Source organism: Erythrolamprus reginae, chromosome 1 (assembly GCF_031021105.1).
Source record: "Erythrolamprus reginae isolate rEryReg1 chromosome 1, rEryReg1.hap1, whole genome shotgun sequence".
NCBI classification, from domain to species: domain Eukaryota; kingdom Metazoa; phylum Chordata; class Lepidosauria; order Squamata; family Dipsadidae; genus Erythrolamprus; species Erythrolamprus reginae.
In genome coordinates this window covers 256,685,641-256,708,587 of record NC_091950.1, presented here as the reverse complement: position 1 = coordinate 256,708,587, position 22,947 = coordinate 256,685,641, and the positions used below count along the sequence as shown (strand labels likewise).

Sequence of the window (22,947 nt, the reverse complement as noted above, 5' to 3'; positions counted from 1 at the left end):
GGCAACTGGACTTTCTGGTTTTTCTTTGAAGATGTTTTGCTTCTCATCCAAGAAGCTTCTCAGGAGCTTGAGAAGCTTCTTTCATGAGGAGCAAAACGTCTTCAAAGAAAAACCAAAGTCCAGTTGCCTCTTGATAAAACAGCTTTGGGACAACCTGGGTTAAGAACTTAAGGACAACCCCTAGTTACCACTAGGGCTGCCTATTACTAAAAATGGCAGACAGAATTGTTGTTCTTTGAGCTGACAAACCACTGAAGCTGCGCAATATTGTTATAAACTTTTGAAGCTGCTGTCAGGGTTCCAAGTAATGCACCCATAAAAAGTAGAAGTCCAAGACAGTTTCATTGGACAATAAACCTTGGTGAAAGCTGACTCTAAAAGTTCCCAGGGCTTTCACCTAATTAAAAGTAAAAGTTTCCCCTTTCCCCCAAGTCGCTGCTGGTCGTGCTATCCAATCCAGGTGTTAGCTGGTTGCTTGGTTATTTCACTCCTCCTCTGGCCACCCACCTGTGAGAATGTCCTTGGTTCCCACAGGAAAGCTTTATTGTTTTGCATACAAAGTCCCATCTAACTATTTACCCCAGCTCCCTCTGTTGTGTGGCAACTCTGAAGCCTCCAAGATGGCCTCAGCCATGTTCATTTCAAGATTGACAGCTGCATGATTTTAATACACAGCTTGTTTTCAGCAGTTCATGTCAACATCGTGCAGCTTCAATGGTTTGTTGGCTTGAGGAAAGACAGCACCATTGTTAGTAATAGGCAGCCTGTTTGTAAGTACATATGAGTTCTGACTTACATATAAATTTAAGTTAAAGAATGAACGGAACACAATCTTAACTTAAGGACTGCTTGTAATTACATGTAGCCCTCAACATACAACCACAATTGAGCCCAGAGCTGACTGTGTTACTTGAGCTGTTCTTTGGTTGTGTTTGCTGTTGCCTTCCTGTTAGCCTTAATAAAGGCTTGTTATGGTTCATGATTCGCCTAGCCTCAGTTATTGCTGCCTCGCCTTTGGATATTACATTGGGAACCCTCTAACACCTTCAGAAAATTAACACGGCAGAGATAGACAGGATGTCAAAAAAATTAGAGGGAAAAGAAGACTCAGATTACTATAAGGTATGGGGAAATTTTTACGATTGGTTAAAGAAAAGAACAATAGAGAAATAATTAAAATTCAAGCAAAGCAACGTGTCAAATAAAAGAAATATTCAATGACAAGGGAAAATTCTCTGATTGAACATTCAAAAAAGAAGTGGGGAAACCTTTGTTTCCCAAATGTTGTATTTATATGCTTTGGTTTTTCTTTTTCTTTTTTTTATTTTATCATTATTATATGTGATACTTATTGTATTGTTCCCCTTCTTTGTTGTTGTTGTTGTTGTTGTTAGTGTGGTTTTTTGTTTTGGTACAACTGTTATTTGCGTTATGTCAAAAAAACAAAAAAGTTAAAAAAATATAATAATTAAAAAAAAGAAATGTAAAAAAAAAATTAACATAGCAAGCAAGTGCCTTCCTCCTCACCTGTCGTTTTCTTGTAGCTTTCAAGAATCTGGCCCTGGCCTCTCTTACTATGCAATGGAAAAGTGCTGAAAATGCTCCTCTCTTGAGCACTGTCGATCAGCGTTACTAGAGGTGGGCTGCTGCCGGAATACCTAATTATGTGCAGACCTGCGGCTCTGGAACATTTGATTTTGATTTGATTTTATTGGATTTGTATGCCGCCCCTCTCCGTAGACTCGGGGCGGCTAACAACAGTAGTAAACAGCATATGACAATCCAATATAAACAGTTAAAAACCCCTATTGTAAAACCAAACATACATACAGACATACCATGCATAAAATTGTAAAGGCCTAGGAGGAAAGAGTATCTCAATTCCCCCATGCCTGGTGGCAGAGGTGGGTTTTAAGAAGCTTACGAAAGGCAAGGAGGGTGGGAGCAATTCTAATCTCTGGGGGGAATTGGTTCCAGAGGGTCGGGGCCACCACAGAGAAGGCTCTTCCCTTGGGTCCCGCCAAGCGACATTGTTTAGTTGACGGGACCCAGAGAAGACCCACTCTATGGGACCTAACTGGTCGCTGGGATTTGTGCAGCAGAAGGCTGAGATAGTCTGGTCCGGTGCCATGAGTGCAGGATCGAGCGCAATTAGGCTTCCTGCACCAGTGATGCACATTTCGGCGAGGTTTTTTTTTGCTTTCCCACATGTGGGAAGCAAATTAGGCATTCCGGCAGCAGCCCACCTCTGAGCTTTACCTTCCTGGCTACATCCAGTGAATGTCTCTTTTGCTCCTAAACAGGGTGATTGTGGTGAAATCTGGAGAATTTTATTCCCTGAAAGTAACAAGTTGCACTTGGTGGTGACTGACAGGTCACCTGCAGTAGCAAGTCTGATTTTTCTGTCAGCCGGCATCTTCACCCCAAATATAGTAACCAGGGCAAAGGTTGAGTACTTATAGGAACATCTGCTAACATTATGGCTTAAGTTGCTGGGAATGTAACACATGGCAGGGCTTTATTTAGTCAGAGAAAATGGCCTGTTTTGAAGACACAGTGACCATATTTTTCATCCCGAGGACAAAATCATATCGCACAATCTGACGGTCTTTAGGAGCAGCTGTGAAAACTTTTAAAAAACCGATTGTGGAAATTGAGAGCATAAAAGTAAGTAAAGTAAACCTCTTGATAGGATAAAGCTCTTGGAGAGAAAGTAAACTGGAAAAGGGATCCATACTTTAAGGAAGATGAAAATGGCATTTTAAGCGTCAAGTATGCAAAATAACATCATTCCATAATAGATATGTTTCAAAAGATAAATAACTGGAATGCTGGCAGTTTTAAGCAATCTATTATATTTTTTGTTGCACCCTCTCATTGACCACCAAATGTTGCTCAAACGCTGATCTTACATGAGTGGAAAACTGGATGCCATTCCTTATTATGGCATCTTGCATTCCTAAGTAGAACTGCTGCCATGCATCGTGTTCTCTTTTCTGTGTATTTTCACGGCATTCCAGCATGGAATGATTTATTTATCTGATGTACAAATTTTATGGCTAGCTTTACTTGTTTTACTTAAGGCTTGATTTCTTATTCAATACTCTTCCCTGGGAATTTATATACTTCTCCACATACATAAATACAGTCAAATATGTAATACTAAAAGACGACTAGGCTACTCCACAGCTCTCCCAACAAATTGCTGCTACTAGCACAGGATACGTTCTCTTCTGAATAAGTGTGTAAGGTACTGTGAAAGGAGATACTGTTACTATTGCTGAAGATGCAATATATAGAATGAACAACACACAAATATATTTTTAAAAACCCAGACTCCTGACTTCAAATGACTGGAACGTATGCAATATATAGCATGTGTTCTAGTCATTCGAAGTCAAGAGCCTGGTTTTTTTTTTTTAAATATTTTTGTGCCTTCATCTATTTTTGCTGTTGTACATGGTAAGAAAAACAAAAATTATCATCTCCTGAAATCATTTATTTTGGGAAAGAGGCTACATCCATTTTCTGGAGGTAGTGCTATCGGAGCTGCATGGGCAGAATGTTTTAAACAACAATTTGTCAAGCCATTTTGCAAAATGAATTGTAGCCAGCAAAATTGTAGTCTCTTAAAACCAAGCAGTTTGAGTTTCTTTTTCCAAGCATTTCTTTCTGCTGCAAATCATCATCTGATTATAGAAAGATGGTCTGTCTGTTGAGTGTAGCAGCAGGTGATTGATGCCCTCCAGTTCTAATTCCTCAGTCAGCAAGGCCTTTCCACTAGGTGCCTATTCCCATGAACACAGGCAATCACCGCTAATCACACTTTAATCAGCAAACAATGTGAACATTTCAGATACCATCTTCATCAGCTGTAAGCAGGAAAAGCATGAAGCAACATTATGGCTGAAAGATCAACGCAATTCCCGTTCTGACTTAGAAGCTGAGCTTCAGTGGAAGACATTTGGCATTGATAAACTGCAGGTCACATACCTGAGAAAGGGAAGCCAGAATCCTGGCAGGCAAAAATAACCCTTCATTTTATTGTATTTATTGTATTTACATGCCACTCATTCCAAAACAGACTCAGAGTGGCTAACAATAGTCATAAATACAACAATAGTACAATAGTAGAAAAAAGCAATAAAAATACAACAATAAAAACAACAATGTAGTAAAAAACAATAATATCATTAAAAACCATGCATACATTACAATCAATCTAATTCCAGGCCTGCCTGAAAAGCCAGATCTTAATGGCTTTCTGGAAGACTGGTAGGGAGGGGATAGTGCTTATCCATCTGTTAGTAAGAGGGGTGAAATTTAGCAGGTTCTGACAGGTTCCAGAGAACTGGTAGCAGAAATTCTGAGTAGTTCGGAGAACTGGCAAATATCTGGCTGGCCCCAGAGTGAGGAGGGAATGGGGATTTTTGCAATATCCTTTCTCTGGAGTCGGGTGGGGAATGGAGATTTTTGCAGTATCCTTCCCCTGCCATGCCCACCACCAAGCCCACACCCACAGAAACAATAGGGAAAAATTTTGAATTTCACCCCTGCTTTACAGTGTAAGGTGACCAGAAGTCCCGCTTTCAGCGGGACAGTCACACTTTTTCATCATTTGTCCCGTGTCCCGCGCCCTTTGAAAAATGTCCTGCATTTTTCTCCTCCCAACCAGCCCCCTTGGGAAAAGGCTGGAGGGAGGGGATTCCTAGCTCTCCGCTGCTGCCTTGCCCTCCCCGCCCCAACCCAGCTTGGCCAGAGGTCTCTGTGCTTACTTCCAGCCAGCTGTGCAGGGTCGTTGCTCACCCATTTCCCCCGCCCCATCTCCAGATGTGCCCAGTCATGTCCTGGCACTGCACCCCTGCAGAAGAGGGAATGGCAGGCAGAAAGATTTGCCATGACTTGGGAGGAGCATAAGGGCTGGCTGGGTTCTTCCTTCCCAGTCCCCCCTCCAAAGAGGAAGGCCATCTGCATGCATGAGTAATGGGGCATTGGAACTGGGGGGGTCATCCTTTCATCCTCCCTGCAGCTGGCCTTCTATCTCAGCCTTGAGCCGGGTGGTGTGTGTGAAAGGGCAGCGGATATGACGACTTGGAGGGTGAGCCAGGTGGCTCTTCGGGTCTGCTGGGCAGAGACTCCATGGGAGAAGGGAAGCACATGCTGAGCCTTCCCCATTCCACCTCCTCTCCCGCCTTTGCCTCCACCTGAGCACCATCTGGGCAGGGAAGCCTGGCAGCTCCTTCACAGCAGACGTCCCACCCATTGGCCTCTGAGCCCAAAGGAGGAGTGGAAGCCCTGCCATCTCTCTCCAGGTGAAGCTGCTCCTGGGCTGGAGCACCTAATGAGCCCCAGGGACGGGGCTGGGTTCATGTAGGGGAGGAGGGAGGGGAGAAGAGGAAGGAAGGGAGAGAAAGGAAGAGAGGGATGAAAGGAGGGAGAGAGAGAAAAAAAGAAAGAGGGAGAGAAAGAAAGAGAAAAAAGAAAGAGGGAGAGAAAGAAAGAAAGAAAGAGAAAGAGAAAGAAAGAAAGAAATCAAGAAAGAGGGAGGGAGAGAAAGAGAGAAATAGAGAGAAAGGGAGGGAGGAAGAGTGAGAAAGAGAGAGAGAAAAGAGGAAGGAAGAGAGAAACAGAAAGAAAGGGAGGGAGAGAGAGAGAAAGAGAGATAGAGGGAGTAAGGAAGAGAGTGAGAAAGAGGGATGGAGAGAGAGAGAAAGAAAGAGGAAGGATGGAAGAAAGAGAAAAGGGAGGAAGAGAGAAAGAGAGAGAGAGAAACTTTTTTCTAATTTTTTTTTGGCTAAACTTATGTTACCCCCCCCCCCCTGCTCAATGGTGTCCCTCTTTCCCAATCTTAAAATCTGGTCACTTTATTGTAGTGATGATAAGTAACATGGAATTAAGCAAAAACAAAGACCATGGGCAGAACCACAAACCTTGACTGAATATATAGTCAGTCAAAACCAGCTCCCCCCAGAGATTCGCACTGCCCCCACCTTCCTTGCCTTCTGCAAGAGTCTTAAGACTCATTTGTACCCTCAGGCTTGGGGCTATTAATTACTTGCCCTCTGGCCGATGAATGGAATGAATGCTTGCTGTTTGAATGGCAGTGATTGATTTTTAAAGTACCCAGGGTTTTAGACTAGTGAGTTTTAACCTTAAATTGGATTTCAGATGTTTTTATTGTCTTTTACATGTTGTAAGCCACCCCAAGTCCTCAGAGAAGACCAATGAATGAATGGATGGATGAATGAATGAATGAATGAATGAATGAATGAATAAATGAATGACAAGTTAGAATTTAAATTCTACTAAATGTTGTCAACATTGACAGGCAGTGGGAATCCAGGCTTTCAGATAGGATACTTCCATATCAGGAAGTCTCAAAGATGTTTTTTCAAAAGGCAATTGGATTTGTTTTATTTTTCCTTGAAGATGTTTCACTTCTCATCCAAGGAGTATCTTCAAGGAAAGACAAAACAAAGTCTAGTTGCTTTTTGAAAAAGTACCTTTGCAAAAAACCCCAAAAAAACTATTACCTGAATGACTGAGAATCTCCATAGACAGCCATACCAGGAGGAACCACAGACTGAACCTAGGATCCTCTATGCAAAATGCATATGCTCGGCCATTGAGCTATAGTCACAGCTCTAGCCCGAGACCCAATTATGTTTTTGGTTTCCAGAATGCGGGCTAATGTTCTTGATGTCAACTTTATCAAGGAAAACTAAATAGATCTGGTTTACATTTCAGAAGGCAGTCAGTTTCTCTACTTGGCAATGAATGAGTCAATCAATCAATCAATCAACCAATCAATCAGAAGATTGCTCAGGCATCTGCGTGTTGTAGTTGAGAAACACTTTTTGTTGTTAAATTATCTGACTATTTTCTTTTCAGAAAACTATCTGACAATGGATTTTTTTTCTGTTTCCTTAGCTTATTACAAATTATTATAATTAATGGGTAGTAAATTATATTAACACCACCAATTTTTATAATTGTAGAATTTTTGAGCTTTATATAACTTAACTCTATACTTATTATTATAATTTTATTTTTATTTATATCCTGCGTTTAACATGTAGTCTCTGTAAGATTCCAAAATCTTGATAGCTTTAAGTGGTCAAATAAATTTCACAAATAAGTAAATGGATTCCAAACTAGGATACTTGATTTGGAGTTCTATAAAAATCAGTGGGACAAAATTATTATTTAATAATAATTTAATAATAATAATTTATTAGATTTGTATGCTGCCCCTCTCCTATTTATTTCAACAAAAAAATTCAAGTAACAGAAGAATTTACTAAGCTATAATCATGTTTAGACAGATCTACTGAAATCAAGTATAAATTAGTCACATAAAATAATCCCCATTAACTTTGATGTAGCTAGTGTAAATATGAATAATCTGGAACAAATCATTTATTGTATCCAACTCAAACAGTTTTATCCAGACTGAGTCAGAATGGATCCAGTGAATTACATTGGATAAGTATTAGTCATAACAAGCTTCATTTCCATTGTTTTCACTAGATCAACTCTATATGTGACTAATTTGGATCCAGTTTATTTATTTCAAATAGCATCAGCTTTTATTTATTTTATCTTGTTTGCAGTCTTCAAGGACTTTTCTCCCTGTACTCTACTTATAGATTCTATACCTATAATCCTTTTATGTGATGCTTTTAGTTTAGTGGTTACTAAAAAGGAAAGTACTTTTTGAACTGCGGCTTGCATTAGCAGTTATATTTCCTGTTTTATTGGGATTATAGCTGAACAATATTTTTAAGATCATTTGTTCTCTATAGAACAGCTAATGGATTTTTTTCAAGCTCAGACACTGCAGAAATTGGGACTTGGTGAAAAACATTGATGTGGTACCTTAAAAAAAAAGGAGAAGCTGCCAAACAACTAGATAGACATAAAACCAAACTGGAATGTCCTCTCTGAGGACTTGGAGCAGTTCACAGCATATATAAAAACAGGACAATAGTGTAAATCCAATTAATACTACAATTTTAAAACAATTAAAAGAAAAACGTATCGACTAAACAATCATACTTAAGCATTCAGTGGTCAGGAGGAAGATCTAAAAGTCTCAAGCCTGGCGGCAAAGATAAATTTTTAAGCTCTTTCGGAAGGCAAGGAGGGTGGCGGCAGTGCGAATCTCTGGGGGGAGCTGATTCCAGAAGGTCGGGGCTCCCACAGAGAAGGCTCTTCCCCTAGGTCCTGCCAGCTGACATTGTTTGGTCGACAGGACCCTAAGGAGGCCAACTCTGTGGGACCTCACCGGTCGCTGGGATTCGTACGGCAGGAGGCAATCTCAGAGATAATCTGGTCCTGTGCCATGTAGGGATTTATAGGTCATAACCAACACTTTGAATTGTGCCTGGAAACTATTCTATTCTATTCTATTCTATAAGAAAGGCTGAGCACCAAAGAATTGAGGCCTTTGAACTATGGTGCTGGAGAAGACTCCAAAAGTCACATGCCTGCTTCTTGCATTACAATAGCAGTGGGAAACCAAGTAGTCCATGGCCAACGCATAATTTTAAAATCCACTGAGCATCCATGGATCACATCAGTGAAATTCAGAAGCAAAATGGTGCCTTTTCAAATGAGTAATTCTCTGTTCTTTCCCCTCTCTGCCCAATATTCAGAGAGTTGGGTCAAACATCTACAAAGCTTAAGGCATCTATGCTACACTGCAAAAATGCCAGCTGCAAAAGCAAAACGAAGCAGTAAAGCAACCAAAATATGACTCCCCGGTTTTTAAAAAAAACAAACTTGTCCACTCTGCCTTAGAAGAATCTGAAGTAATAAAGCGAACTCCACACCAATCACCCCGTGCTTGAGAAACCAGCTTGTGAAGATATGTTGGTTGGACTAAGATCAGAGATGGTATTGTTTTGAGAAGAATGCCAGAAATTCCCTTCCTACCTTTGATCCTGTTCTCTAAAGCTTTGAGATACATGCACACAGAGACTGCTAAGACTGCCCATGTTGCTATACTTATAAGAAGGATGTTATCAAACTTTTCTGAATCATTAGATGCAATAAAAATTAAAAAATGCCCTTTCTAGATGACACCATGCCATGTTTAGATGGTGGAGGCTATTAACTTCAAGCAGGAGGGCTTAAAACGCGTTCCTATAGACATTTTCATACTTTCCTTCCCATGGGATACTAAGCCTTTCCAGCTTTGGCTCTTCTTTTTTCTGCATGTGCTACATTGAGAATTCACAATAATGTTCTCTTTTTGGCTTCAGCTTTGCTGATTAAGTGATAGCGTTTTCCTCTTGCTGGAAAAGACACGAAGTTACAAAATATGTAAATGCAATTATTGGAACAAAACTGACTAATGAGTTTTAAAAGCCAATTATTTTTGTATGCCTACTTTTCAAGCAAAAAGCCATTGATCATTTTAACTTGCAATTATCCATATTACTTCTGTGCAGTTTTTAAACCTAGTGGTTCTATGAGTTTCTCGCTTGTAGAAGATAAAATATAAATCAAGCTGAACCAGTCATTTTCTGACTAAAAATATTTCTTGAATGATGTGTGTGTACTTGTCTGCATGATAGAATTAAAATGACAGATAAATAGGAACATTGCTTTATTGTGTCTTATTTACCCCTAGGTTATCATTTTGGTATACTCAAATATAAGTGATTTTTGCATATACATTCAATCAAAATTAGCATGAGCCCTGACTTATATTTTTTTTCTTTTTGAGCATGCCAATAATCTTCATTAATAAATTCAAAGCTACAATATTCCACAATTTAAAACGATTGTATATATTCAAAAATAAATTATACTGATTTCATTAGTACTTTTTTTCTGAGTAGTCCTCCTACACAAAACTAAAAACCCTCATCAGTCTGTCCTTGGTTACAGACATATAATTTGAATGGAATCCATTAAACCACAAAGTGTATTGACAACAATGCTACTAAAGAAGGAAAGGCAGGCACACAGAAAGTGTAAGAACAGGAAATAGGGAGGGATGTAGTTAGGATCTCAACTAAGGCATTGCTGAAAAAGAGGAGGATTTATAAGGGAGCCAGGAAATCTACTGGATAGAACCATCCAGATCTCTTTGGCAGAATTTAAAATGAAAGATTTTCAGTCTGCCAGGTCTTGGGAGTGAATTGCAAAACTCTGACTAGTATTTGTAACTCACAAGTACACACAAAAGATTGCACAACAAGTTTGATCCAATCATACAGCTGAATAAACACATTTGAAGATTTTAAACAGCATTCTGAGTCTTAGAAACACCAGCACATTATTTTAGCATTTCATACCAGGAAATCAGCTCTGGATTCATGTGCTTGTGCACTGGCTAACTTTGTCATCTGAGTTAGTTTAGAATAGATCATTGGTCCCAAACTGTTTAGCTCACAACCTCTTCATGAACTTTCAGATTATTCACTTCCAAACGTATATTATATAAAAAAAATATAATAATCACCATTTTAATTAATAGTATTACACATAATATTTTGGCTGCTCAATCTATTCTAACTAATGCAAACAAGCATAGAATTGAAAAACATCATCAATTGATCCAAGTGTAGATTGTGCAAAGCAGCAGCAGAAGCAGTGGATCAGATATTCAGATTGTGCAAGAAGATCACATAAACATTATATAATCACCCAAATGATTCACAGAGATATCTGTAAAAATTATCATGGAATGGTGGGATTACTGGGAACATAAGCAAGTTGGAAAAAAAATAGCAAAACAGCAGATTAAAATATTGTAGAACTACTAAATACCCATGCTCTGCTACAGAACTATGTAATTGGGCTTGATAAATGGACAGTTACAGCTTGAAAGTTAATGAGTAGTCATGATCTGCATCCCAGAATCCTCCCCTATCCTATCGCCTTCTGTTCCCCAGGATTGCTGTACAGAATCCTCCCCATCCTATACCCTTCTCTCCCTCATGCATGCCCCACAGAGGCCTCTCCTATCCTATCTCCTTCTATTCCCCAGGACTGCCCCACAGAACCCTCCCCTATCTATTTCATTCTATCCCCCAGCCTTGCTCTACAGAATCCTCCCCATCCTATCCCCTTCTCTCCCTCAGCCTTGCCTCACAGAAGCATCTCTTAAGCCAGTGATGGCGAATCTTCTTTGGTTTGCTTGCCAAAAAGGGGTGTGGTAGCATCCATTCATATGTCCACACCCCTCCCCCCCACATGTGCACCCTCCTGCACTGCCCCGCACACATTCACACAGGTCTTGGCCTGATATGTGAAAAAAATGCCCAAATGGGCAAACCGGAATTTCAGGAAAAAGCACTTCCGGTTTGTCGTTGTGCTGTTTTTTGCACTCCGGAGGGTTCAGGGAAGCTTCCTAAAGCTCCGGAGTGCAAAAAATTGACAAATTGGAAGTTCAGAAAATGCACTTCCAGTTTGCCGTTGTGCTGGTTTTTGCACTCTGGGGGGTTAATATAGGAAATAGTAATGCTCTGATGGTCATTTTGAAAAATCCTTTCTTAGTGAGCACCTAGAAGGCAAGAAGAACATGTGGCAAATTTCAAGTTTGTAGGCTTTATAGTTTTGGAGATTTTATGATTCAATTTTATACACACAGAAAACACACACACACACAAACAAATACAGACTGATAAACTCTTGGCTCATAACACATTAGATATAGCTGTGGTTGACAAGAAGCAAGTCTAGATAATTGATGTGGCATATTAGGACAGAAAACAAGGAATTGGAGACTATTACAAAGTATCAAAACTTGAAAATTGAAATTGAAAGATTATAGCATGAATTTGAAAGATTATAGCATGAATCAGCCATGGAAGTCTCAGTGGTTATCAGCATACAGGATGTGATTGCCATACCAAAACATTTTGGATAAATCTCTTATCAATCGCAGAAGGCCACACTGCTTCAATCTGCACATATACTATGGTGATACATTACAGCATTCTAAATTCTTGGGAATAACTCAATGCTCATGAAGGCCAGCACCAGATGCAGAACTGGCAGCTTTGATTTGACATTATGGTGAACAGGTTGTAACACTGACCTCTTGGACAGTTCCATCAACTGCTGCGGAATTTGGTTTAGATTCTGCTGCAGTTGATTGCAAAATAGAACAAAGCTGTTTCTTTCTTAATAGTAGAATTATATACAGTATAACCAGCAAACTCCACACTCACTAGCTTTGATGATGTTCTCTAATTGGGTAATGAAACCTCTGCAAGCAAGGTTTCCATTAGATTCCTTACCCCATCCCATAACCAAGGCAACCCAAAACTAAGTCGGTTTAGAATAATCTCTTCCGGCCTTTGTAGACACAGGTGGTCACGATGACAACTATTGAAAAAAATGCCAAGTTACAGCTTACAGGAGCTATTAAGGAAGTCAGTTTTGTCATTTTTCCTCTTGATCCTAAGGTTTTCTGCCTTAAATGCACACAGCATGCAAGAAATGTTGAGTAGTAGGGCTGGCAATTTATTATATTTCCTTTTTATACTGTGCGGGGAGGAAGATTATTTCCAATGGTCCAGCAATCCAGCAAATGGGATGCTGAGCAAGGGCTATCATCTTCATTCTGCTTCTAGTCAGCTGGAGAGAGAAGATGGTTTGGGGTTATATCTGTGGGTTATTCTCCCCCTTGTTTCAAGGTTGGGAGAATTAATGATGATCACCTTTGACTCTGAATTGCTTTGAAATGTTAGGGATGGAAATAGTGTTGGTGTGGAAGTGTCAGTAGCCTGGGAATAATCAACCAAGATACTGGGCACTGCAGAAAGTAATGATTCAAAGAATTCACAAAGAAGGAACAGGACTGCAAATCTGTTCTGACCCCGCCTCAAATCTTCATCGGCTGGATGGAAGATTGGAAGAAACCTATTCACATTCAGCTGAAAGGTATAGGTCAGTGATGGCGAACCCATGGCACATGGGGCCATATCTAAGGGCACACAGGGTGTTCTCTATGTCAGCTACAGTGCTCATGCACTTTGGCCAGCTGATTTTCAGCCTTCTTTTTGGCCATTTTGGTTTTTCCCAGACTTCAGGAAAGATTTCTGAAACTGCTACATCATCCCTAACAAGCAACACAGTGACTGCAATTCTGGCTTCTTCCTTTTCCTTCCTAATACCCTCCCTCTTTTCTCCCCACTTTGCAATGCAGTATCAAGGAGGAAGAAAAGTCAAATTCCCACCTCCAATTTGTTGCTCGCTTTCTGCCACAATCTGTTAATAGCAGCTTTTCTTCAAAAAAAAGATAATGCTGTTACAAACCCAACTGTCCTTTTGTTGTTGTTGTTGCAAAACAAAGAAAGCAAAACAGAAATCATCCCTAGCTGAGCTATAGGAATGGCATAGAAACTGTGAATTTTTTTTTTTAAAAAAACAGGACTGATACAAATGCTTTTGATTCCTTTTGATCTCTCCTCTGAGTCTGCTTTTGTTCTTACACTACAAGCTACAATATTGGATGCTGAATCGAGAAGATTACAGGTGTTGATTTAGAGAGGTTTCAGCTAATGTAGAGAAAAGGTAGAATGACAAATGTTTGGAAAAGTAAAACATCAGGAATCCAACATAAAGGATGAGGATGAATATACGATATTGCAGAGTAAACCTCAAATTGGTGAGAAATCTAAGAGCATCACCCATGATTCTTCCCATTCATCATCAGACACATCTTTCATATAGCATTATTGCAGAGATGGGTAGATTGGTCTAAAGCAGAGGAAGGTTCCTCCCGGTTCATGCCGGTTCGGACGAACTGGTAGTGACCGCTGGTGACATCACAATGACATCACCCAATCGGATCGGTCAGTGCCACTCTGCGGGTGCTGCAATCTTTTTTCTGATATTTTTTCCTTCTTCTGTACATGTACGGAAGTTGGGTTTCTGGCACTGCGCATGCATCACCATTTTGTTTTTGGCTTCTTTTTTTAAATTTTTTGGGGAGTTTTTGTACTGCATGGCCATGTGGTGTGGGAGGAAGTGAACTGGCAGTAAGGTAAGTTGGAACCCACTTCTGGTCTAAAGTAGTCTGTATATCTGTGATAGGTGCTAAAATATTCTATCTACAGATGAATAATAAACAGTTGGAAAGTGTTAAGTGTTAAATGTTCTTTCTGCGCCAGCTCAGGAAGCTCAAACTGCCCAAGGAGCTGCTGATACAGTTCTACAGAGGAATCATTGAGTCTGTCATCTGCACCTCTATAACTGTCTGGTTTGATGCTGCAACCCAACAGGATCGACACAGACTTCAGAGGATAATCAGAACTGCAGAAAAAACAATTGCTGCCAACCTGCCTTCCATTGAGGACCTGTATACTGCACGAGTCAAAAAGAGGGTGGGGAAAATATTTACTGACCCCTCACATCCTGGACACAAATTGTTTCAACTCCTACCCTCAAAACATCGCTACAGAGCACTGCACACCAAGGCAACTAGACACAAGAACAGTTTTTTTCCGAACGCCATCACTCTACTAAACAAATAATTCACTCAACACTGTCAGACTTTCTACTAAATCTGCACTTCTATTCTACTAGTTTTTCTCATCATTCCTATCACCCATTTCCTCCTATGTTGACTGTATGACTTTAACCTGTTGCTTATATCCTAAGATTTTTATTAATATTGCTTCTTCATTGCTTATTTGACCCCTATGACAATCATTAAGTGTTGTACCACATGATTCTTGACAAATGTATATTTTATTTTATGTACGCTGAGAGCATATGCACCAAGACAAATTCCTTGTGTGTCCAATCATACTTGGCCAATAAAATTCTATTCTATTCTATTCTGTAACATATGAAGCATTTTTTCTAGTATATATTTTTATATAGGTTTCTTCTCAGTCATTATAGCAGTAGCACTTACACTTATATACCACTTCACATTGCTTTACAGCCCACTCTAAGCTGTTTACAGAGTCAGGCTATCTTCCCCAACAATCAGAGTCCTCATTTTATTGAACTCAGAAAGATGGAAGGCTGAGCAAACAGTCCTGCCTGTGTTTAGTTAGCCTGTATTCTAACCACTGTGCCCGCATGAATCTTTATTACTATTACTAGTTTCCAATCAGCATTGTGCAATGATTGAGGATATTACAGCAGCAGCAGTGGTGCAGTAATGTCATGGGAAGGACCAACTCCTCCATGCTATTCATACCGAAGGTTTTTTTTAAAGATGGCAACTTTAAGATGCACTGTCCGGGGAATTCTGGGAATTGAAGTCCAAACATCTTAAACCTGCCAAGCTTGAGAAACCCTGATCTACCCAGGTTTCAATCTAAGTTTCCGACTGCACGCTGCCTGTGCTGTTACTTTTGAGCTGCACCCTCTTTCCATGGCCATGAAGGCCCATGAGGGAGTGAGAAGCAACTGGAGAGAGAGAGATAGCTGAACTCAGTGATGGGCAGTAGCTAGTGCTTCCAGGTGTGCAGATCTGGTAAGAAACCCCCCGACATGTGTGCAGTTGCATGCCCCAATGCACCCCTGCATGAGATTTGGCTTCTGCACATGCACAGCAAGTCAAATGCGAGGATAGAATCATAGGAACATAGAAGTTTGACAGCAGAAAAAGACCTCATGGTCCATCTAGTCTGCCCTTATACTATTTCTTGTATTTTATCTTAGGATGGATATATGTTTATCCCAGGCATGTTATTCAGTTACTGTGGATTTACCAACCACGTCTGCTGGAAGTTTGTTCCAAGCATCTGCTATTCTTTCATTAAAATAATATTTTCTCATGTTGCTTCTGATCTTTCCCCTGGCTAACTTCAGATTGTGACCCATTGTTCTTGTGTTCACTTTCCTATTAAAAACACTTCCCTCCTGGACCTTGTTTAACCCTTAAACATATTTAAATGTTTCGATCATGTCCCCCCTTTCCCTTCTGTCCTCCAGACTATACAGATTGAGTTCATTAAGTCTTTCCTGACAAGTTTTATGCTTAAGACCTTCCACCATTTTTGTAGCCCGTCTTTGGACCCGTTCAATTTTGTCAATATCTTTTTGTAGGTGAAGTCTCCAGAACTGAACTCAGTATTCTAGATGTGGTCTAACCAGCATTCTATATAGCAGGATCACAATCTCCATCTTCCTGCTTGTCACACCTCTAGCTATGCAGTCAAGCATTCTACTTGTGCTTGAGAGTGCAATTTCATCTATTTTCATCGATTCTTTGCTTCTGTGCATACGTGGAAGCAAAAATATTGGTGAACATAGCCAAAATCTCACACGAGATTTGGTTTGCTATGCATGCACGGAAGCAAAATCTCACGCAACCGATGGGGGCGCGCATGTCCACTACCAATGGGCACACATACAACCGGGAAGCTCCGGTAGCAGGTAAGAAGAGCGGCCCTTCACTGGCTGAACTCATTCTTCCTCCTCAGCGAGCTGCACTCAAAATATTAGCAAGATTAATAAACCCTGTTATGTCCCGAGAAGCTGGAAAGTTTTCACTCCAGTCTGATCAGGGAAAATCAAGCCGGTAAAATCTGATTGGCTCCTGATTTAAAGGGCTCCCTATTTAAACCCCTGCCTATAGCAGGACCTGGCTGATGTTTGTTCACTATGACCAATAAAAAGCTGAAGTCACTAAACCATCTCCTGCCTCTTCAATAGAGGAACTTAACAAATCCTTTAATGAAGGTCCAATTTACATCATCCCTTGGTCTGTGCAATTCATCATCTGGTCAGCAATGAAACTGCAAATCTGCTGGCAAAATGATTTCTTTAAAAAAAAGGGGGGGGGCTTAATATTTCCCACCCAATAAGCAGCTCCTAACTCTAACTGTAGAAATAAATTAGAAAAGTTGTCCTTTAATAGAAGCCGGACCCTAAGAAGGCCTTCCATCTCAAAGGTTAAAGCCATGTTATAAAGCCTTCTGCTAAGTTATTTATACAGTCACCGAGAAGAGAGAGGTCAGGATATTGATTTCCGCAAAATGCCAGCAGTTCAAGGATAAAGACTTATTTCTTTTTTTCTGTATTCTACACAATTTATTGAAGCATTAACCAGAAAATAGCACATGACATATAATTTATACATTTGCTATTTTGCTAGTCCTATGGCTTATGATGAACTTATTCCATACATCATGATTCGGCCCAAACTATGTGAATTTCAAAAATAGTGCAGAATCTTGGGTGAACACCAAAGCTTCCAAATGACAGGACTCTCTGCTTTTGTTTTAGGAAGAGTATCAACAAAAAAATTAATCTTGCAGTCTATGCCATGAATGAAATGATGTGATGAAGCCAAATTTATGAAGTTAAACTTCAGCCCTGGTCAATCCCTGAACAAGAGGAATCTCTCGTGCGATGCCAAGTATAAGTTCCACAATAGAAAAGAAAATATATACACAAGACTGTCATGCCTTATTATACAATGAGTACTGTTCTGTCCCCACTACATGTTAGTCTGTGTGTAGCTTGACATGCAGCTACACCCACCTATCCTCCAATAAAACAAACTGTGTGCATAGATCTGAATGCAGTGGTTCTCAACCTTTCTAATGCCGCAATCCCTTAATAAAGTTCCTCATGTCGTGGTGACCCCCAACCATAAGTCTAGCACCAATTCTCCCAACAGAGCTTTAAGCTGATTGGCAAGAAGGTCAGAGGGACACCCCCACTGTAAACACCCGATTGGTTGGATTGTAAAAATATGTTCCAAGATACCAGAGTAGAAGGTTTAGTAAATAATAATAATAATAATAATAATAATAATAATAATAATAATCACAACAATGATAAACAGTGCACAAATCCAATATTAAAAAAAAACAATTTAAAAACCCTTGTAATAAAATAATCACACAACCCAATCAAACCATATATAAACCAAGATAGTTAGGGGATATGTCAATTCCCCCATGCCTGGTGACAAAGGTGAGTTTTCAACACCATGGGAAATTTGTCTTTTCCCATGTCTTAGGTGACCCATGTGAAATGGTTGTTCGACCTCGAAAGGGGTCCTAACCCCCAGGTTGACAACCACTGCTTTATTGAAAGAACAGCATATGGTGAAACTGGGGAAAATAGGGATACATACAATGAGAACCAAATACAAGATAGACAGTTATTAAGTTACTGCTGAACATAACAATTAATAAATACAAGCCATTTAAATCTCACCAGCGATGCTCTGTGTGTGGATGTGGGTTCGTATTTGGATGGCCATGTGCTTCCGTCTTCTCCAAATGCTAAAGGAAATGAAGTCTGGCTTCCCAGCATTAACTTGGTTTGAGAGTGAGAGCTAATGGGTGAAATGGGTTGGGTCAACTTGAAACAGTAAAATTGGTATTTCTCTGTCCAGCCACTTGATGGGGCTAGAGAGCAACAACAGTATAAAAAGTATATGGTGGATATGTCAGGCACCATAATGTTTTTGGCGGATTTAGTGCATTTGGTTATGCACTATTTAGAATTGTGATAAAAAAACCTGCAGGCAACATATTCTGAAGGACAAAAAGGCATATAATGTATACTTAAAGAGTTCTTAGATGTGAATCTTTCTGAATTCCTTCCAAAACCAAAAGAAAAGTTTTTTACTGGGTCTTTCTTCTGTGTGTTTTCCCCACAGCAAACATCTGGGAAATAATTGGATTGAGAAAAAGTGATTAGCCTAAATTCATTCACAGAACCTCAATAGCTGATCTGAACTTGGATCTCCCCACTGTTACTCTATCAACAGCAGAAAAAAATCTCTATGGTATTTATAGGCTGTTTGGAGCCATTCCAAGCATCTCATTCAGTGGTAAGATTTTGAATCAGACATGTCCTTAGTGCAGGCCATTAAAACTCCATTAAAGCTTTTTTAACTCCTGTGATCAGACATAACATTAGATTTAACAATAAAAGGATGGAATAGCTTTGCCTCATACAAGTGGGCAATATTTTTTAACAGCTTACTTATCAGAAATAAACCGACAATGGTATTCTGTCAACAACTTGGTTCACAAGCTCGTTTTGTCCTGGTTTTATCTAGCAGTGTTTTGTAGAAATGGCAGCCCCCTGGGTTTGAATAAAATAAAATAAAAATGTACAGTTCAGAACACACAAGGAATAGAAAATGTCCAATGTTAATAATGATGATAATGTACATTTTACCTTATCAGCAATGGCTCAAGGTAACATACAGTGAACTAAAATTGTAATTAAAAAAGCAAAACCCTGAACACCTTTGAACTCTGATGTTGTGGACGATTCCTGACAAAACCATGGCCAAATTAGATCAGCAGTGTGTGATAGCAGCCAAAAAAGCTAATACAATTCTTGCTTATACAATCTGAGCAGGGGTTGGCTCTAACTGTTAGATAGGTAGGTCGGTGGTCTCCGTTGAGTCCTCGAATGGAGCGAAAGCTGGCAGAGTAGCCATTCTGATTTTTTAAGAAGGCTTTCAGTGACCACTAATCGCATGGCCGGTGATTGATTCAGCTTGTGGATCAGCTCTAGTGACTCACCCTTGAGATCTGGCTTCCTTCCATCATTCCTTCAGACTCCATATCCCACCTTGTCTTCAGTGTTAGATAGGTAAGAAGGTGTAGCTGACAGGAACGAGGCAGACTCAGAAGCAACAGGAAACAGCAAGCTTTTTTTTTTTTTAAATTCTTTATTATATTTTCACATTGAAGAAAATTCAGATCACATTTTGTTCCATTTTTACAGATCAAAAACCTTCTTTGTTAGTGAATTACATTATTTTTTAACCTACTACATTCATTAGTGTGCATCATTTCTTATACATTTGTTGTCTAATATTTATTACAATTCCTGAATGATAAATAAAAATATTTACAAGGTATCTGTTGCTCATTTCAATTGTACTGTTGCCTGTTATATTATTTCTATATTCTCTTTTGAATCCATTCATGCCATTTTTGCCATGTTCTTTTTGATTTGTTGATTTTATTTCCCTTAATTGAATTAGTAATTTCATCCATTTCCACACAATTTCCACACAGGTATATATTTTATCTATTATTAAATTTTCCGTTGGGGTCTGTTCGTTCTTCCATAATTGTGCTATTGCTAATCTTGTTGCTGTGTTTATATGGGTTATAAGAAGTAAGGTTTGTTTGGAGTAATGTCTCCTCCAGATTCCTAACAACATACCTTCTGGGGTATATTCTATTTCTTCTTTGATTATCTCAGCAAGCTTTATTTCAGCACCAAACAGACAGAACAGCAGCTTGACAGCTCTTTTTATAGTGGAGCTGTCAAACTTCAAACCAATAGCAGGGCATTATTTTCCCACTTGCCGGCTGCTTGCATCTGAGCCAATCATGTTTGAGTAGCAGCCAGCACGGTCATAAGTGTGAGGACTCAACACTAATATACCTCACCATCGGTTCGCTTCCTCCTTTGCCATGTGGCCACATGATGCAGACATGTGCACATGTACAGTGCTGAAAACTCACCTTCTGCACATGTGCTGAAACAAAAATTATCAAAAATTAGCTTCTGCACATGCAAAGAAGCCAAAAACAAGATGGCGGTGCTCACAGACTGATACCAACAGAACTGGCTCCATTACATTACTACCGGTTTATAGAGGCATAGAATCAAAATTACATGAAGTATTAGTACCATTTTATAAATAAGGCCACACATGGAATACTGCATCCAGTTTTGGTCACCACATTACAAAAAAGATGTTGAGACTTTGAAAAAAGTGCAAAAAACAACAAGGATAATTGAAGGATTGGAGACTAAAGTATAAGAAAAACAGTTGTGGGATTTTGGTTTGTCTAGAAAAAAGAAGGACTAGGGGGAACATGATAACAGTATTCCAGTATCTGAGAGGTTGCCACAAAGAGGATGGGGGTCAACTTATTTTCCAAAGCACCAGAAGGCAGGACAAGAAACAATGGATAATAATGGATGGAAGCCAATCAAGGAGAAGCAACCTGGAAACTGCATAACAGTGAGGACAATTAACCCATGGAACAGCTTTGCCTTCAGAGGTTCTGGGTGCTTTATCACCGGAGGTTATTAAGAAGAGACTGGACAATCAATTGTTTGAAATGGTATAGGGCAGAGGTGTCTAACTCAAAGCCTAGGATCCGGATACAACCCACAGGCTAATTAGATCTGGCCTGTGAGGCCACTATGTAAAACAGCAAAGAGAGCTTGTGACAGCCACGTTGAGCTCTCCTGAACTCCGTTTTTCACTGGCAAAGGGTTGCAGGATGCTGTCACAGTGAAAAATGAAGCTTGAGAACCTGTTTTCACTGGCAGAATGTTCAGGCCACCACAGATGCCCCCAACATGAGTATCATACCCACCCTGCCCATGCCCACTCTGGCCCCCTGAGGTCAAACTCAACTCTGATGCAGACCTCAATCAAATTGAGTTTGACACCCCTGGTATAGGGTCTCCTGCTCGAGCAGGAGGCTGGACTAGGAGACCTCCAAGGTTTCTTCCAGCTCTATTCTCATTGATTGATTGTAACTGTTAGATCATCAAACAAATCAACCTAGAGTTCTCACTTGATGCACAAGTGACAAGGCTCAAATTATCCTACTTGGGACATGCTATGCTAAGTCCCATCTCCCTGGAAAAGACTCCAGTGTGGGAAAAGTGGAATGAAAAGGATAACGAGCAGTAAAGGGGATGAACTCAATTAGAGTCAGAGGTGGGATTCAGCAGGTTCTGACCAGTTCTGGAGAATCAGTAGCAGAAATTTTGAGTAGTTCGGAGAACTGGCTAATGTCACCTCTGACTGGCCCCCACCCCTATTTATTCTCTGAGTCCTAGCTGGTCGGGAGGAAATGGGGATTTTGCAGTAACCTTCCCCTGCCATCTCACCAAGCAACGCCATGCTCAACAAGCCACGCTGACAGAACAGGTAGTAAATAAAAAATTGAATCCCATCAGTGATTACATTGGTGATGAGTGCATCACTGGGAGACATGAAAGAACAGGCTAGAGATACATCATGGATTGATGTGGTAGCTAATTGAAAATGGCTTAATGGTATATAAATCTGCGTATTGACAAAACATAAACACGCATATACAAATCTTTCAGGTTGAATCACAAACTGCCTTGTCCCAGACTTCCCTCCTATGCAAAGGGGAAGGGATGGAAACAGAAATCGAGGGGTCAGTCTTCTGAAAAGAACTATGACTTATTTTATCTGAATTGTCTGATTTGTATCAAAAATTCAGACAGCCTTGCAGGATAGGTATAGGGCTCTATATCATAGATCAGTGATGGCGAACCTATGGCATGAGTGCCACAGGTGGCACATGGAGCCATATCTGCTGGTACGTGAGCTGTTGCTCTAGCTTAGCTCCAACGTGAATATGTGTGCTGACCAGCTGATTTTTGGCTTGCACAGAGGCTCTGGGAGGGTGTTTTTGGCTTCCAGAGAGCCTCCAGTGGAGTGGGGGATGGCATTTTTTCCTTCCCCCAGTCCAAGCAAAGCCTTTGAAGCCTGGGGAGGGCAAAACAGGAGACTACTGGGCCCACCAGAAGTTGGGAAATAGGCTGTTTCCAGCCACCAGAGAGCCTCCAGGGGATGGGGGAAGCTGTTCTCACCCTCCCCGTGCATTGAATTATGGGTGGTGGGCACTCGCACATGTGCGATAGTATGCACATGCGCTCTTTTGGCACCCAAGGAAAAAAAGGTTCACCATCACTGTCATAGATGCTCTAATATCTGCTAAATTAAGCATGAATTTCTGGAATTTGACTCCAAGTCGAGGAGATACCTTTTCTTATAGTCAATATTTGTAACTGCTTAAAAATCAGGAGCTTGTATAATCAGTGGGGATCTCAGTAAGGGCTTAATTTAGTAGAAAAGAAAAAGGTTAAAGCTGAGAATCTTTAATCTAATACACATAGTTAAATATTCCCATCTGTGCAGAGTCCGACTGAAATTAATGGGTCTAGGCACGGCTGCTGAGATCCACAGATTACATA

General features: G+C 40.2%; 1 long non-coding RNA gene across 1 annotated transcript in view; it reads right to left on the bottom strand.

The window, feature by feature from the left end:
- Positions 1-18,267, bottom strand: part of LOC139160589 (uncharacterized) — a 157,909-nt gene extending 139,642 nt beyond the window's left edge. The window contains exon 1 of the long non-coding RNA XR_011557971.1: positions 18,154-18,267. This is a non-coding gene — a long non-coding RNA (uncharacterized lncRNA). The remainder of the gene's footprint in view (positions 1-18,153) is intronic.
- Between the last annotated feature and the right edge of the window lie 4,680 nt (positions 18,268-22,947).